This window comes from Procambarus clarkii, chromosome 64, assembly GCF_040958095.1.
Source record: "Procambarus clarkii isolate CNS0578487 chromosome 64, FALCON_Pclarkii_2.0, whole genome shotgun sequence".
NCBI lineage: Eukaryota > Metazoa > Arthropoda > Malacostraca > Decapoda > Cambaridae > Procambarus > Procambarus clarkii.
The window spans coordinates 11,876,869-11,895,651 of record NC_091213.1 but is presented as its reverse complement, the minus strand read 5'-3'; the positions used below and the strand labels follow the sequence as shown (position 1 = coordinate 11,895,651).

General features: G+C 43.1%; 1 protein-coding gene across 3 annotated transcripts in view; it reads left to right on the top strand.

Moving 5' to 3' along the window:
* Nucleotides 1-18,783, top strand: part of LOC123768994 (probable Na(+)/H(+) antiporter nhx-9) — a 180,722-nt gene that overhangs the window by 111,707 nt on the left and 50,232 nt on the right. The window contains exon 1 of one of the 3 annotated variants that reach the window (XM_069309187.1): nucleotides 9,958-10,223. The exons of the other annotated variants lie outside the window; for them this stretch is intronic. The gene's annotated coding sequence lies outside the window, so the exon portion shown is untranslated. Of the gene's footprint in view, nucleotides 1-9,957; nucleotides 10,224-18,783 lie in introns of those variants that run through there. 3 annotated transcript variants of the gene reach the window in all.

The following is an 18,783-nucleotide window of genomic DNA, read 5'->3' as shown; positions in this document are numbered from 1 at the left end:
GTCTTTATCAACCCTATCAACTCCTTTGAGAATCTTGTATGCGGTGATCATGTCCCACCTAATTTTCCTGTCTACCAACGTCGTGAGGAAGACAGGACGATTCCCAAAGTCTCTCCTCAAAGCTCATGCCCTCATCTCGGGCACTAGTCTAGTGGCAAACCTCTGAACCTTCTCCAATTTAGTTTTATGCTTGACGAGATATGGACTCCAATGCTGGAGCTGCATACTCCAGGATTGGTCTGACATACGTGGTATACAAGGTACTGAATGATTACATACACAAGTTTCTAAAGGTCGTTCTTATGTTGGCCAATCTGGCTTGAACCCAAGTGTCAGAAGCCTGAGACAAGGAAGGGGGACGTGGGGGGGGGGGCTGGGGGGCGCCCACTTAAATGGGGAAACATAAACACCCACTTAAGAGACCGAGCTGGTCGGCGCCGGTGTATTCTCCTACGTCTAAGAGTCATAACTTTATGTGTTTACGTAGATCTTAACGTTGGTGCTTGGCTGTGTCCTTGTGGTGAGGTGGGAGGAGTGGGTGGTTAGTGGGTGTGGGTGGTTAGTGGGAGTAGGTGGTTAGTGGGAGTAGGTGGTTAGTGGGAGTAGGTGGTTAGTGGGAGTAGGTGGTTAGTGGGAGCGCGTGGTGTGTGGGTATGCTATATATAGGTGGTTTGAGGCAATGGAGCTCACTATTTTCTTCCTCATTGATATCTCCTGCCCGGGCCCAGCCTCCACACACACACACACACACACTCAGGAATCTATACACCAGTTGATTGACAGTAGAGAGGCGGGACCAAAGAGCCGAAGCTCAACCCCCGCAAGTACAACCAGGTGAGCACACACACACCAAGAAAAATACACAATTTATGTCCCAAGAAATTAAATATACATCTTCAGATATAAATCAATAACGCAACAACAACATTTTCCCATCTGAGACAACTTGCCTATGGAAACAAAATATGAAAATAAACCTTATCGCAGTTGCTGAACGATATATTTTGGAAGGGAAAAAGGTTTTTGGACGAATTTCACAAGATACTGCTCAGGTAAATGGAAAATAATTTCTTGGAGGTCGTTGTTATTCCTACCACGCCCTGGAACAGGCGGCATAACGCTTCCTGGAGAAAAAATAAAACTCGTGATGGACATACAGAAAATAAATTATTTTTTCTATTATTATTATTATTATTATTATTATTATTATTATTATTATTACAACCCATCCTCTTAAAATTAATATATTGAACGTTTAAAGATGAATTGTTCCAGCTAACAATGCTAACAAAAATTAATATAAATTTTATATGGGGCATATAAACAAACTAAAAACCAAACATAAACATTCCTAGGCCTAGTATAGTACACATATGTACTATATTAGGCCTAAGAGAGCGTATATTAGGCCTAGTAATACTTGCGACAATTCAGATTCTTTAGTTACATTTCCATTATTTTTAAGAGTGATATTTGGGTTAAATAATACTAAAGGTGAACTTTTGGGGACGTCTCCAACAGTACATATTGGGCTACTTTTGACCAAATAAGGTACTGTGAGTACACTCCTTTTAAGAAGATGGCAGAATTGTTATTTTTAGTAACCTTAGCAGTAGTAGTAGTAACGCTATCAATGGTAATAGTTGTGATACTAGTAGTGCTATTAGGTATGGGGGAGAGTGAAGCAGGTTTGGGATACCTGCCAGGTTCCAGGATAAGCAGGTTGAGGCAGGGATAGCTAGTCAACCAAATGGCAGATGAGGACAGTCGTAGAAATAAAGTTAGGGACGGTGGTGGCAGGCTGGCAGGCAGGCTGGTAGATAGGAAGGTAGGCAAGACAACATCACTGAGTATAATGTTGGCAATCAGGCAGGCAGCCAGACAGGCAGACAGGCAGACAAGCAGGCAGGCAGGCAGGCAGACAGGCAGGCAGGCAGGCAGACAGGCAGACAAGCAGGCAGACAAGCAGACAGACAAGCAGGCAGGCAGGCAGGCAGACAGACAGGCAGGCAGGCAGCCAACTTCCCCCCCCCCACTTCGACACAGTCCAACACTTAATACCTGCTGGGATCTCTCCTCCCCTACACATCCCCCTTTCCGCTCCCCAACAAAATCGAGTTTTAAAAATTACATTCAAATTTGTAGAAACGTTTCCTCAAGCTTATTAGTTCATTTAATTAATAACTTTTCCCCGGTAATATTATAATCTGTTATTTCTTGTCTTTTCCAGGTAACCAGAGATGACAGGCGAAGTAGGACGATCAAAAGTAATTAAACAATCCCATGGTTTCATAGAGTGAGGTTTGTGATAGTGTATTGGATTACTTTTACCAATGCTCATTAATATCACAAGAATATGTTGTACCTGAGAAACTACACGAGCAACTGGGATGCTCTCGGACGCAGGTTCGAATCCTCGTCATGGCCCTTGGGGATTTGTTCATGGTAATACAGAGTACTGGAACAGTTGACTGCTGGCTCATGGTAGCGGGTTGAGAGCTTTCTCTACCCCCATAGCTCATGGTAGAGCCTGTCCTCAGAGCAAATCTATTACCATGAGAAACTACAACAACCTCCTCTTGAACAAATCCACAAGAGCCGTGACGAGGGTTCGAACCTACGTCCGAGAGGGTCCCAGACGCGCCTTAATCGACTGAGCTACGACATGGTATAAGAATCCCCTGTGGATTTGTTCATTTGATGCATCACGCTATTGTGATTTCTGTGTGTAATCCCCTCTTCAAGCAACCTGGATAGTTAGTCATCTTAGATATTCGTGATGGTCTGAAAGCATATTACGGTTCCAGTAATAGTTTACACGTAAACTGGCAAATGAACCATTGTCGCAAACAGAGATTATTCTCAAGTTATAATTGTATTGTATTATTATTATCACTTCAAGGCGATCTAAATAGGGTTTTGAAATGGTCAAATAATTGGCAGATGCTGTTTAATGCTGAAAATGTGAGGTTTTGAGGCTAGGTAATGATGATAGAGTTACAAGATACGAGCTGGATGGTGTTGAGATTACCAAGTCGGATTGCGAAAGGGATCTGGGAGTTATGATCAGTAAGAATTTAAAACCAAAAAATCAATGCATAAATGTTCGTTCAGAGTGTATTTCACCCTGATGCCCCCTGTTTACCTAGCAGTAAATAGGTACCTGAGAGTTAGACAGCTGCTACGGGCTGCTTCCTGGGTATGTGTAACCCAAAAAAAGGAGGCCTGTCGAGGACCGGGCCGTGGGGACGCTAAGCCCCGAAATCATCTCAAGATAATCTCCCATGGTATTGTCTATCTTCCTCCTTCCCTCACACAATAATTCTAGCTTCTCTCCTCTCAACCCCCCCCCCCTCCAACTTAATAGTTGGGTAATAGCCACTTGAAGTGCCTAATTGCTCTCACTGGTGTTTTCACGGTAGTTTACTGCTCTAATGCACTCCATTACCCCCTTATCCACAACCCTTCATCCACTATACCCCTCTCCCTCATCCATTATCCTTAATATACTACCTATCATCCACTACTCTTCCCCCTTCGTTTTATATGTGGCTTCCGTTTTAATATTTTCGTTTTCCCTTAGCCCAGGAGCTGGAACTTTTCTTCATTAAGCATCATGTTATCTTATGAGGTCTTTGAATACAAACAAAAATGACCCTAGTGTCACCTGCAAAGGATTGTCACAGTGGATGATCCGGATTTGTAGACTATTACACTCTGGTTTCTGTTCATTTGGGAAATTAAAGATCCATCTTGCTACTTTGTCAACAAAGATCCATCTTGCTACTTTGTCAACAAAGATCCATCTTGCTACTTTGTCAACAAAGATCCATCTTGCTACTTTGTCAACAAAGATCCATCTTGCTACTTTGTCAACAAAGATCCATCTTGCTACTTTGTCAACAAAGATCCATCTTGCTACTTTGTCAACAAAGATCCATCTTCTTACTCTGCCAACAAAGGTCCATCTTCTTACTCTGTCAACAAAGATCCATCTTCTTACTCTGTCAACAAAGATCCATCTTCTTACTCTGTCAACAAAGATCCATCTTCTTACTCTGCCAACAAAGATCCATCTTCTTACTCTGTCAACAAAGATCCATCTTCTTACTCTGCCAACAAAGATCCATCTTCCTACTCTGCTAACAAAGATCCATCTTCCTACTCTGCCAACAAAGATCCGTCTTCCTACTCTGCCAACAAAGATCCGTCTTCCTACTCTGCCAACAAAGACCCATCGTCCTACCTTGCCAACGAATCCCTTTGCACGCAATTTAATACGCAATAACACCAAGGTCAAACAAGTCGAACGTTTTTGCCAAGTCTGTGTATACAGAATTACAAAACCATTTTGCCCGTTCTCTACGCCAGGAGCGGAACACCAGCGAGAGGGATAACTAAGCAACACTGTTTTGGCGCGAAAACACACATAAACAAACAGTTTTTCAAAGACATGTTTGACACGCAACATATGAGGTGAAGACTCGGCTGGCGGCGTTCAGGCCCATATTAAGATAACAATAGAATGAGAGGAAATGAATACTGATGGAGAAGCAGAGGAGGAGGAAGTGATTATTGGTAAATGTGTACAGAGGAGGGAGAGAAAACTGGTAATGGGAAAGATGGGAGGTAATAGGGACGTAGAAAAGGAATGGGGCAACGGGAGAAGGAGAGAGGAAAGGGACAATAGGATAGGGAAGGGAGGTGGAGTGAAATGAAATGATTATTTTCTTCCTCAAACCTATCAGAGATAAAGAAAAGTAATGGGAGAATGTAGAGAAAATGATAAAAATAGACAAAATGATAGCAATAACAGTGAGGTGGTGAGACACTCTCAAGGTTAAACAAGCATTGTTATGGTAAACTTTATAGCTAGCTCTACGCCTCTTAACAAACTTCATACGCCTACTTTATGACTGTAAACGCGAACTATACGGCTCTAACGCGAACTTTATAGCTCTAAATGCTTGCTTTGTGGCTCTAAACGCCAACTCGGTGGCTCTAATTCTAACTGTATTACACTAGAGCTCATGACAGAGCTATTGATTAGTTGTCAATACACAGCTGCTGAATATGTATATCCCAAACACAGATTTTATAACACTCTAGTTTGTATACATATACATATATACATATACATATACAACTACTGGGCGTATACGAGGCACCATGTTTGGCATGCACAGTATATTATGAGTTGATGTGATATGTAATATACACTTAGAATAGCCATCAAGCAAGTATACTCAAGGCGCCTTGATTGGCATGTGTATTTACAGAGACAGGTGGTGTAGGGAGGTAGTGTATCAACCAATCAACCTTGAGGAAGAGTTGAAAGGTAACTTACTGACTAGCAAGTATACTTTAGTCCTGAATATATTTCAGGGTTAAAGTATACGCTCAGGTTATATATACATGGAGAAGCGAGGTACTCGTCTCATTGTGTGTACCGTTGGTACTTCACTGTTTTTAGCCTCATTCCTGGTCTCTGTCTGCTACGGTCTCCCGTTTTCTAAATAGATATGCCTCCAGATTCACTTTCATTTGTTTCTCTGTATTTACCTTTTTTTGTCCTCATATACTTATACATATGTATGTATGTATGTATGTATGTATGTATGTATGTATGTATGTATGTATGTATGTATGTATGTATGTATATGGCTTAACGGGGGAACAAATAATCACATAACTAATTTTAGCTTTTGTGTTCCATTTGCCATGTGTTTTATTTTAATAAATTCCTTGAGTCCAGGGTTGATATATATGATTCTTTTGTTTAGTTACAACAGCGGAGATCTTTTCTAATCTCACAAGCTATTTTTCATGTTCGTATATGATTTCTAATTCTATAATTTGGTTCGCGAGACCCTCCTTCATCACAGGAATATACCTCCCCATTCCTCCCACCAGGCCAGCTCGACCTTTAACAAAAGCATACCCGCGTGACGCTGGTTGCTAGTATGTCTACTGGGAATCCCGCAACAACTGAGGGGTACAGGCTCTTGCCAAGGTCGCTGCCCAGTCTGATTGCATTATCCTGGACAAGCACATTGCTCGACCTGTCTGTGCCCCTACGAACAGATGAAGCCTGTACAGGGGCCAGATTCACAAAAGCACTTATGCAAGCACTTACGAACGTATACATCTTTCCTCAATCTTTGACGGCTTTGGGTACATTTATTAAACAGTTTACAAGCATGAAAACTTCCCATTCAACTGTTTTTATTATTATAAACAGCCTCATGGTGCTTCGGAGCTCATTAACTGTTTAATAATTGGAAACAAAGCCGCCAAAGATTGAGAAAAGATGTACAGGTTCGTAAGTGTTTGCGTAAGTGCTTTCGTGAATCTGGCCCCAGTCTGGCAACAAACTGAGGTGAGCAAATCTATTCCCATCCTAGAATCCCTACTTGATACTTCTTATATATCCATTTAAGATCCTCTCTGTCTAGCACTAACAATGGCCTGAATTTCTACCCCAGCTTCTCACCTCCCATTTTAATTTAGTCTCCAATCACCCTGACCTAGAGTAGGGTGAACTACCATATTCAGGCCGCATTCTCCGGGGTCAAGATCCTCCCTATTATAGGTGTACTGGTATAGATAGTGAACATGATGAGAGTACAGTGTGCATACAAAATGGTCTGCTATTGAAATATATTCTTTGGGATCCAATGTCAATTGTGGGCTGGTCTGGTGCGATTAAGATTCCAGTCTAACATAGGAAGTGTTGAAATTGTCTTTCGTTAACAATCTAGAAGCAGCTCTCGCTCTCATTCTCTCACCATTTCGTTCTTCTTTTCCCTCCTCTCTCGCAGTACCCTAGGCCGGAGTCTTGAGTGGCAAGCGGCAGAAACAAGGACCTTCGTTTTTTTGTTTAGTATTCTTGCGAATTTTTCTTGTACACGTAATTCAATTACTCCTGATGGGTGTGGTCCCCATAACCATGATGCGGTGCCCCCATTATCCCAGGTGTGATGGTCTCATTACCACAGGCTTAGAAATTCCTTTACACTAGTGGGGAGGTTCCATTAAGGTAGGTTGGGAAGGTCCCATTAAGTCAGCTGGGGGTGGGGGAGGTCCCATTAAGTCAGCTGGGAGGAGGATACATTAAGCCAGGTAGGGGAGGTCCCATTAAGTCAGCTGGGGGTGGTCCTATTAAGCCAGGTAGGGGAGGTCCTATTAAGTCAGATGGAGTGGTCCCATATAGCCAGGTGGGGAGGACCATTAAGCCAAGTAACAAGCTTACTTGGGAGGGGTTAGCAACCTTCATAACTTTTGCTTTCTAAACGCAACTAGCCTCTAATTATGCTTTCCAATTATTCTTCATGGTGATTATAATTAGTTGTTAATTATGCTTCCAGATTATGACACGCATTCCAAATTGCATGGTTTAATATTAATTATACATAGATTTTTAAGTCGTGGGTCAGTAGTTCAATTATAGGCCGCTAGGTGGCTTCCAGCAGAATGTCGTAAGGACGAAATGGTAGGAACGCAATTACCATAATAATATACTGCGTTAACTGTACACGCAGCCTATGTTCACCCGAAGGAACATTAATTACGAACTCACTATATAACCCGTGCTACATGGACATCTTGTTCTGAGTAGCTAAATCTAAAACCACACCACCGACGAAGGAACAATAGCCCTTCGGTCCACGGTAAATTCACCTTGGTCTCAAGGTGATTCAATATCTGCGCGCGCATGTTGCTACCGAGGAAAAGTCCGCGCAAGAAGTTTGTTTACGTTCCAACCTGTTCTCAAATTAACGCACCCTACGGGCACCAGTGTCCATATTGTTGTGGTATTATGGAATTGAATCATCTTAATTTGGACGCTTTATCGGGATAAGGCAAGGCATGTCCTCTTGAGCTGTCACAACGGACAGAAAATGGTGTATTAAAACACCATAACTTAACTTAACCGAGCGATCCACGCATTGAAATTTCTTTTGCCCGTTGGGAATCTTGACATCAAAATGCGATGTATGATTCGAAAGGACAGGTTGTATAAGGATTGGCCTTTCGTGCTTAGTTGTGTTTTTGTCAATTCGTGCGCTTCAGGCTAAGGAAAATAATTTCTAACTAGACGCTTGTCACATCTTGAGAGCGTGCTGGATGTCTTGGTTATAGGAAATGTAGGAAACTTTAAATTGGGCTTTTCGGGTCAGGGACGAACATATTGACAATTTCTTCATAGCCGTGGCTGTAAAATATGTGTAGCTGTATTTGGATATTTTAATAATTTGTGCATGCTGGTTTGCAGGGCCGTATTGCAATGATAGTTTAGCGTAGGTTGCAGGTCGGTGACTAGTTTGCATCATCTTGTGAAAGGTAATATGAAGAGAGCCAGCCTATACCCCTTTCTCTCTCTCTCTCTCTCTCTCTCTCTGGAGGAAATTCCAGGGTCGGGAGGCGAGACTTGCTTCATTGTCTCCCGTTTTCTATATGTTGAAAGTTTCTCATTTGCGGGATATTTTTAAGTTACGTTTTTGGCAAGTAATTCTGGTTAAAATGTTCTTCTTGAATGAGCCAGATAATGATAGTCTTCACATCTGTGTTTCAGTTACATTTCAAATTTGTTTCAAATTATCTTTCAATTCACCTCAAATCATTTAGCAAGTCTTCAACAATAACATCATAATTTTCCACTACATATTTTATTCTTTCCTTTCATCCACGTTTTATTTCTATTTTCTCTCTTCCTCGTAAGCTATCTTGAGTTTCATGATGATCGGTGCTTTTCTTTTCCCACTGTTTCAGTCGTGTATTCCTCGGTAAAATCCTCTGTGAATGGGTACCTTTAACGTGGATCGTCCGATATATTTCTTTTCGCTTTTATACTTGCTCTCTGAATGATATCTAAGAACCTCTTGAATATTCTGTGGCACAAGCGGTGCTATTATAACTTTCCGAGGCATAATTGGCGTCATCTTTTGATAATTGTTCCTTGTGTTATGTTGTTGCGTTACTGACTGCCCTCTGGTGGCGGGTGACAGGGTTCATCTGGGCCGTGCATATGGCATTAAGGCTGCTCATGGAGGGGAAATAAAGTCTGGGTTTCTACTGATGTAGACTATACCTCGGCTGACAGCTGGTTTCTTTTGTTGGGGGTTTGTTGCAACGAATTTCTTAACGAGCTTCAGGCAAGGATTGTTAAAGCGGCGGCCGTCTCTTCCCCCCCCCCCTCCCATACGCATTCATCAATTTTAACGTATTATCTATTAGAAACAGGTTTGCTCTCATATATATATTAATATTATTATATATAAAAACTTCAGTGTATAGTTAGGCATAGGTTAAGTTAGGTGTTTAGATTCTGTTGGTGATTATTTGTATTTGAAGTACGTGGGTGAATAATTTACCGCGGTGTGGTTCGAACAGAGGTTGTTAGTGAAACATTATTCGAGAAATGATCGAAAGTCATCAGCTGTCCTGCCTGTCCTCATAAACAAAGTCCAAAGTCTACTCTATGCACCTACCAAACCCCCTGTTTGTGAATGAAAAACGGGTTACACACGACTCACAACTGATGTTCGAACACTTCCGGAACAAGTGTTTCGCTGACGACTTTTGTTCGAACCACAACGCTGTAAATGCTTCACCCACGTACTACAAATACAAATAATCGCCAACAGAACCTAAACACCTAACCTAACCAATGCCTAAATATACACATTATGCTAATACACAACAATATTAACTTATATTTGAGAAAATTCCTATTTCGAATGAACAGCATGTTAAAAATTGATGAATGCGTCACTGGGGTCGACCGCTGCATGGAATGGACTTGGTCTAAGGACATGTTCAGTTGTGAGTCGTGTGTCAGCCGTTTTCTTTCATAGACGGAGGGGTTTGACGGCTGGATTAACGAGTTTGTTTATGAGGCCGAGCTGTTTGTTGTGGCTGACAGTGTGGCGCTTATTTCGATGCTGACGGCTGGTCGCTCGTGTGGAAGCAGACAGCTGATCGCTCGTGTGGAAGCTGACTGCTGATCGCTCGTGTGGAAGCTGACTGCTGGTCGCTCGTGTGGAAGCTGACTGCTGGTCGCGTTGAAGAAGTATGGACCTGGCTCAGTCACCTGTGTCACCTTGGAAGAGTTTACCCACCTGCTTCGCCCTGTGGCAATTTGGCCTCTGCGTATGGCCACTACGCAGCAGACACATACCCAAATCGCCTGACCTTCGTCCTTCCGAAACAACACTTTCAAGGTTTTCACTTTTAATAGCTCTTGATCGATATCTATTTGGCAATCTGCCCTCCAAAAAATATAATAATTGTATCAGAAATTGACGGAATGTGGAAAATATGAACAGTTGTATCTAAAATCGGTCTATCTTTTTGTATTTGTATACTACAGCATAACAAAAACTGCAACAGCCTAATCATCAACCTAACCTAACCCCTCAAGCAATCCTTTGCCTGAAATACACATATTTAGACCTCCTGAAATACACATTTTTAGACCTATCATACATAATTTGTAGGGATAATATAAAACTCTTTAGCCTCATATATAGTATAGTGTAGTTTCAACCCGTTTCAACTATACCTCTAATAGGTTAAGTAATAATTGTAATTACGAAGCAATAAGATGCTTAACATACTAAGAAAGTTAGGTAAGATCGGTGTTTTCTATGAAGCTTTTCAAGGTAAACTAGTATGTTTAGTATGTCACATATGCACGTATTTAATAAGTCAATATTGACTATACGAAATTGCGAGAACGGGTTGGTAGTTTAGTCAAATATATACATATATATGCCTCCCACCGTCTTCATTGTCACGTTTTGTTTATAAAGAAGTAAAGACTGGTTTATTAAGGGTTTTCTGCGCTTCGCGAATGACAATTATTTTCCGCCTCGTATGACCTTCGAGTATGTTCAATACTGCATTGTTGGGCTGCAATATTTTCCACGGACCAAAACGATATATATGTTGCAGCTTATCAGGTCTCTCTAAACATCGGTACACATCAGTCGTAAGATATAAATTTATTATAGGTATTTATATATATTTATGTTTATAGATATGCAAATGATACTTAGTTTACCCTTGTACATCTGTAAGCTTTTAACGTACACAATAGAGACGAATGTGATAATATTGAATAATGTAATGTCAAAATATAAAGAATGTTGCAAACGCACAGATTCAATATATTTATCAGGTTACGATAGACAGGAGAGGGTGGGGGGATGGGGACTGCATGGGGGGGATATTGAGCTGGGAGAGACAGGGACGTGAGAGAGAGAGGGGGGGGTTGGGGAGAGAGGGGGCTGGGGTTGGGATGGGAGAGACAGGAAGGTGAGGGAGAGGGGGCTGGGTGGGGGGAGACAGGGAGGTGAGGGAGGGAGGGCTGGGGTTGGAAAAGAGAGAAAAAAGACCTTATGGTTTATGCCATTTAACACTCATTGTCAGCCCCCCAAACCAGGAAACGTTTCGTTTTAAAAGTAACGGTGAAATGCTAAAAGGTGGTTCAGTTTAACAATCGTTACTTCCGGGTAATTGGAAAGTTGAAAAGGCTGTATCTAGGTGGTGTTGTAGAGATTGAATTTGTTTTATTTGTTTTTTTCCTGCGGTAGTTGACGCTGTAAGAAGTGTTGCCAGATTGCGTTAAAGATTAAAGAAGTGAAAACTAGCTGTACATGACAAGTAGAGCGCGGGAGTGTCCTGCTTCCCACAAAGCCGCTAGTGAAAGTCCTTCTCGTGCGAAGGAATGGGTGACAGCGAATTTGCTGATAGGATTCAGCGGGGAGAAATATGGCGGGTCTCCTGAGAGAGAGAAAGAGAGGGAGACACGCACACAGACAGACAGAGACTGAGTGAGTTTGAGTGTGTGTGTGTTTCAGATGTCAGTTGTAAATGTGACCCTAAATATTTATGCCTTTTGAAGGATCGGTGACGCGTAGGTTCCCTACCTCCTTCGTGTATTGTTCCTCCTTTCATCATCCCTATTCTCAGGCCCTGGGATTTGTTTGGTTTGAAATTAATTAATCATTTGTGTGGCTACACGTGTAATCGAACAGTGACAGAAGTAGATTAATTATTCGCTCAAATCATTTAGATATAGCAAGAGCAGCAACGGGCTTAGCTGGTCTTAGAAATTAGAAACGGGCTTAGAAATTGATCTTCAGGGTGTTTGTTCCACAGTTAGTCAATCTCCATCTTGGCTAATTTTATCGTTTACATTCTGTGCCCTGTTTGTGACTGCTGTTCCTGTTGCTCTTTGTCCCTTGTTTGAAACTACCACTGTTGGTCTGTTCCCAGTTTGACTACCTAGTTCTCGCTTTCCCGTTTGTCTTCCGCTCATTTATAGCTCGGATTATATTTAGACGCAAACTCCTAAGTTAGGAGTTCACTCAACACTTCCCGCCCTGGTGAAACCAACTTGTGCGTCAGTCAATATTGACCTGTTGGCGGGAAACAAAGGGTTGGAATGTAGTGTGGAGATAAGAACAGATTACGCCATGGTACGATGATAACGCAGTGTTGCGCGGATTTGTTTAAGGCAAAATGAAATGGAAAATGAGGATAAAACTGATATTTGCACTTTATTAGACTTTCTGCAGGAGTGGGTTTGCATAAAGTAATACATCAATAGGCTTTAAACAGGGTGGGGGAGGGGGGGGCGTCAATACGTTATTAGGCTTTGCACAGTGGGCCAATAAGTTGCACAGTGGGCCAATAAGTTGCACAGGGCGCCAATATGTTGCACAGGGCGCCAATATGTTGCACAGGGCGCCAATACGTTGCACAGGGCGCCAATACGTTACCAGGCTTGTCACAGTAATTAATAATTGGGGGTCAACAGAGGATGAAATGTGTTTTATAACATTCCAGTTTTGTGAGTCGACTTAATATTTTGTTGATGGATATTAACCAGTATATAAATATTAAGAAAGTATTTGAGCAATCAGATTAACAGAAATAGTGTTATTAATTACCCCGTCTTGAGTATTCACGACGTCACTAAACTGATGTACTAAATTTCCCGAACCTAACTGAGTAGAAAGAGGAGAAAACGGCACATCCCGTCAATTTTTCGAGTTAATATGGTTTTTAGTACATCAATTTTTGGTCTTAGGGGAATTATTCGTCAAAATGCGACGAGGACGAGTTGTATCAATAGAGGTAGTGTCCCTCTATCCCATCTGTTCAATCTATCGAACCCTCCAGCCTTTGTATTGTCCCCCACCTCTTCCTCTTTCCCCATTTCCAAGTCCTCTCTGGCTTTAGGGGTCATTTTTGATGACCAGACCACACACTAGAAGTTGAAGGGACGACGACGTTTCGGTCCGTCCTGGACCATTCTCAAGTCGATATGTGATGAGGAGGTAGGGTCAGGCAATTTTATTGCCTGACCCTACCTCCTCATCACATATCGACTTGAGAATGGTCCAGGACGGACCAAAACGTCGTCGTCCCTTTAACTTCTAGCGTGTGGTCTGGTCAACATACTTCAGCCACGTTATTGTGACTCATCGCCTGCATTAGGGGTCATGGAAATGTCGACTCCAAAGCACTCCAACACCCCAACAGAGACTGGTTAAGAAAAGGTGTTTTAAGTGTGAAAAGTGTTTTTCCTGAGACGAGGAAGTGTCGGTGGAGTGGTTGATGAGGTGATTGAGGCGGTGATGGTACTAAGGGTTGTGATGGTGGAGGTTGAAGCGGTAATCTTGGGAGTTGAGATGTGATGAGTTGAGGTAGTGGTCTTGGAGGTTAAGGTGGGTAGGGGGGGGGGAGGATACTTATTAAAATCCTTTTACACTTGGGGTAAAAAAACTTTTTTTTAGAATGTATAATTAATAACTATATCAATTGCAATATAAATTTACAGTATCTTCTCGACAAATAAATCCTTTTTGTACCTCTTCAATTGCCATTCTGATATTCCTCTATCCCTGTCAATTCTCATTCTATTTTTTGGTCTCCCTATTAATTCTTCCTCTCCCGTCTCCGTATTCCTTCTCCCCATTCGTTGTTGTTGTTTTAGATTTAGCTACTCAGAACGAAGTGTCCATGTAGCACGGGCTATGGTGAGCCCGTAATTCTCCCCTTTTGTCTCCCCCACACATTGTCCTCCCCCTCCCTCCCCCCGTAAGCCGGAAATCTCCCTCCCCCCCCTCCCCACCAATGATAGGAGACACCCGGAACAATGTGTTTACATAAAAATATTCCCCCCCTAACCCCCCACCACCCCCATCCGGGGTAGTTTGGCCAGGAGCGTTGGGAATTCCTGTTGCTACCTCCTTGTTCTGTTGCCACCTGATTGTTCTGTTGCCACCTGCAACAGAACAAGCTGGTAGCATGTTACGTGATTTCGTTCTTGTTTCATTATTATTATTGCAAAAGTGTTAGCAGTTTTAGTAATATCAACATTAGTTGCCGTAGTTATTAACAGGCTAGCAGATATATAAGGTGGGGTCACGGTGGTATAGCTGTAGGCTCATTATCCCCTCGCAGTCGGGACAGAAATGGTTGGGCACGTTTTCTTTCACCTATTGCCACTGTTCACTTAGCAGTAAATAGGTACCCGGGAGTTATAGTCAGCTGTGGGGTTGTATCTTGGGGAGGGTCAGTAGTAATAGTAGTAGGCATCCATCAGTCTCGTGAGACTATGGAGTTGCGCTCTGGTTGTTGGTCTGGAGTGGCTTCACCAGGGCGTAAAGCCAGGGTAGGTTGATACGGAGGAGAAGCTGTTACCCATGCAGCAGGTCCCCCCCTCTCCACGGTGCCGAAAGTCTCCAATGGAAAGGTAAACGCCAGTTGTTCTGGACCTCTACCACTCCCTATGACTAGGCTACCCTGTTCTGGGCTTATGTAATATATATGTAAAATATATATTTCTATATACATTCGCGTATATGTAATATATATGTAAAATTATATATATATTATATATACAATATATATTATATATATATATATATATATATATATATATATATATATATATATATATATATATATATATATATATATATAATATACGCACAGGCTGCCTGTCCCTGAGAAAACGAATTACTATAAGGTGGTATAAGGATTAGTAGACAGCTAACAGTTACATCACTATAAGGAATTGTATATTAACAGCCTACATGTTCTATTACTAGACACTCGACGGTGATAAGAACAATTCTAGCAGTTGAGCAGCATTAACCAGTGATATCATCAGGAAGGGACACCTTGTAGTTTTGCCATGTTTTAAGAACATAAGAACATAAGAACAAAGGTAACTGCAGAAGGCCTATTGGCCCATACGAGGCAGCTCCTATCTATAACCACCCAATCCCACTCATATACTTGTCCAACCCGCGCTTGAAACAATCGAGGGACCCCACCTCCACCACGTTACGCGGCAATTGGTTCCAATTCCATTTTCTTCCATTTAATATCTCGCGTTTGGTTTGGTACCGGAGTTAATGCTTATCAATCTCTATGATTATTAAGGTCGCTACAAGACCTTATACTGACCAATCAGCAAGTTTTGGCACTGGGCTATTGACCTCGGGAGGGTTATTAAGACCACCACAATAGCTTATATAGACAGCGTTGTTCATGAGCCAGGTAAGTCCACTACGGGCTCACCATAGCCCGTGTTACTTGGAACTTGTTCCGAGTAGATGAATCTATAACAACAACAACAACATACATTGTCCTAGAGGGAGGAGGGTGAGGGGGGGGGGGGCAGAGATTCGTGTTTATATCCAATCTATTGTAAAAAGGTCCCTGTAAACCCATTGGACTGACGTCACACGAACAGCTGTTTCAGGTAAACAAAGCTGGGGTTGGAGTCAGCTGCCGCAGTCTCCACGCTAAAATAACAGAGCCAAATTTTTATCGGTGAGCTATATCAGTTTATCCTGCATTGATGACAGTTCTTTATCGCCGGAATAACCATTCAACTCTGAGTTAAATTTATATATATACCTAATAAGGAATACACTATTAAAAATAGGCTAAAATATGGCTAGATTCGCCTAGTGATCACTTATGCTACTTAAAAGAAAAACGCGCACTTCCACGAGATGTGATTTTGTGTGTGTGTACTACATAGTGTATTCAGGTATATATATAATGTTATTTTTTTGTTTACAGTCTCCGTGGTGTAGTGGTAAGACACTCGCCTGGCGTTCCGCGAGCGCTATGTCATGGGTTCGTATCCTGGCCGGGGAGGATTTAATGGGCGCAATTCCTTAACTGTAGCCTCTGTTTAACGCAACAGTAAAATGTGTACCTGGATGAAAAAACAATTCTTCGCGGCAGGGGATCGTATTCCAGGGACCGTAGGATTAAGGACTTGCCCGAAACGCTACGCGTACTAGTGGCTGTACAAGAATGTAACAACTCTTGTATATATCTCAAAAAAAAAAAAAAAAATCAGTAACCGAAATAAACATGTAGGTCTACTTCGTCACGTGGGCGCGTGACGTCACGAGCTAGGGGGGGGGGCCATTCTCACAAGACTCCAGTCCTTTCCTGCCAACCTGTACCCCCCCCCCCACCCACCCAAGCATTTACCCAACCACCTACGAAGCCTGTGTATCTTTTCTCAATCATGGCAGCTTTGTTTACATTTATTAAACAGTTTAAGAGCTTCGATATGTCGTAATGCTTCGGAGTTTATAAACTGTTTAATAATAACAAAGCCTTCATGATTATGGAAAGATAAACAGGTTTCGTAAAGGTTTGCGTTAATGCTCGATTCCTGGTCCAGGTGATGGAACAGACCTGTATGAGACCTCAGGTTTGAATCTCAGTAAAGCTGTCTTGTCTTGTTGTCCATCCTGACCGCTTGTTGATGACCTCCCGTCTGTTGATGACCTCCAGCCTGTTGATGACCTCCAGCCTGTTGATGACCTCCAGCCTGTTGATGACCTCCAGCCTGTTGATGACCTCCAGCCTGTTGATGACCTCCAGCCTGTTGATGACCTCCAGCCTGTTGATGACCTCCAGCCTGTTGATGACCTCTAGCCTGTTGATGACCTCCAGCCTGTTGATGACCTCCCGTCTGTTGATGACCTCCCGTCTGTTGATGACCTCCCGTCTGTTGATGACCTCCCGTCTGTTGATGACCTCCAGCCTGTTGATGACCTCCAGCCTGTTGATGACCTCCAGCCTGTTGATGACCTCCAGCCTGTTGATGACCTCCAGCCTGTTGATGACCTCCAGCCTGTTGATGACCTCCAGCCTGTTGATGACCTCCCGTCTGTTGATGACCTCCAGCCTGTTGGTGACCTCCAGCCTGTTGATGACCTCTAGCCTGTTGATGACCTCCAGCCTGTTGATGACCTCCAGCCTGTTGATGACCTCTAGCATGTTGATGACCTCCAGCCTGTTGGTGACCTCCAGCCTGTTGATGACCTCTAGCCTGTTGATGACCTCCAGCCTGTTGATGACCTCCAGCCTGTTGATGACCTCCAGCCTGTTGATGACCTCCAGCCTGTTGATGACCTCCCGCCTGTTGATGACCTCCAGCCTGTTGATGACCTCCCGTCTGTTGATGACCTCCAGCCTGTTGGTGACCTCCAGCCTGTTGATGACCTCCAGCCTGTTGATGACCTACACCTTCCCCGGGGGTTGGCGAGGGCGTCTGGTGTTCCGTGTTGGGCCGCGCTCTCCCACACGCGTCCAACGGTACCAGAGGCGCTCCTCCTCCTCCCTCAAGGACACCTGCTGCGGGGGGAGCAAGCAGGAAGCACTGGCCCCTGACTATACCCTTCCCAGGGGAAAGGGACGCACTGCATGACTGTCTGCTGCGTCGTCTGCGTTACACAGGTCTATTGTCAACGCCGCGATGGCTGCTGTGTCACCTTTGTGGGTTTCCAGGATGTTGAGTCGTTAGTAGTTTGTTGCTTATTCCGGCCGTGACTTAGCAGGTCAGAGGCTAGGCGGCCACACCTCTGGAGCAAGACGGTATCACCGCACTCTTCATACGCCCAGGAGGAAAAATATTATTGGAATAACGTTGAAGATGAGTCAGTCTTGCTAACGTTTGTTGAACGATCCTTTGCATCAATGGCCAGTTGGGACCAATTAACCCCCTTCCCGCCTGCATCCTTGGCAAATGGCGTTAATTCAAATAATGACTCATGGTTGATAACGTCGATCCTACGTTTATTAAACGTTACTGTAGCATATTTTGTCAGCTGATATGGCTTTCCCGTGAAGGCTCTTGTTGTAAGCGTGTCTAGCAAGAGACCTTGTTTTAGATTCAGCTACTCGGAACAAAAGTTCCAAGTAGCACGGGCTATGGTGAGCCCGTAGTGGACTTACCTGGCACAGGAGCGGGGCTGTAACTGGCCAAGAGACCTTCTAACCTTCATGTTGTTCATATCATGCATCGCCTCACCGGTGTGTTTATTTTATGCGTGGTACTGCCTGTCGACCTTGGGATACGTTTTTCAGTATTTCCATTTTTTTTTAATTCTCGTGAATATCGAAACTGGATCTTTGAGGCGAGACGGGAGGGGCGAGTAATAGTTTCCTGTGGTATTGCTGCATAGTGTACTCGCCTAGATGTGTATTACTTGTACTACAGTGACTTGTATGCTTCCTGTTGAACTTGCACACGTGTGTGTGTGTGTGTGTGTGTGTGTGTGTGTGTGTGTGTGTGTGTGTGTGTGTGTGTGTGTATGTATGTATGTATGTATGTATGTGTACTCACCTAATTGTGCTTGCGGGGATTTAGCTCTGGCTCTTTGGTCCCGCCTCTCAACCGTCAATCAACAGGTGTACAGGTTCCTGAGCCTTTTGGGCTCTATCATA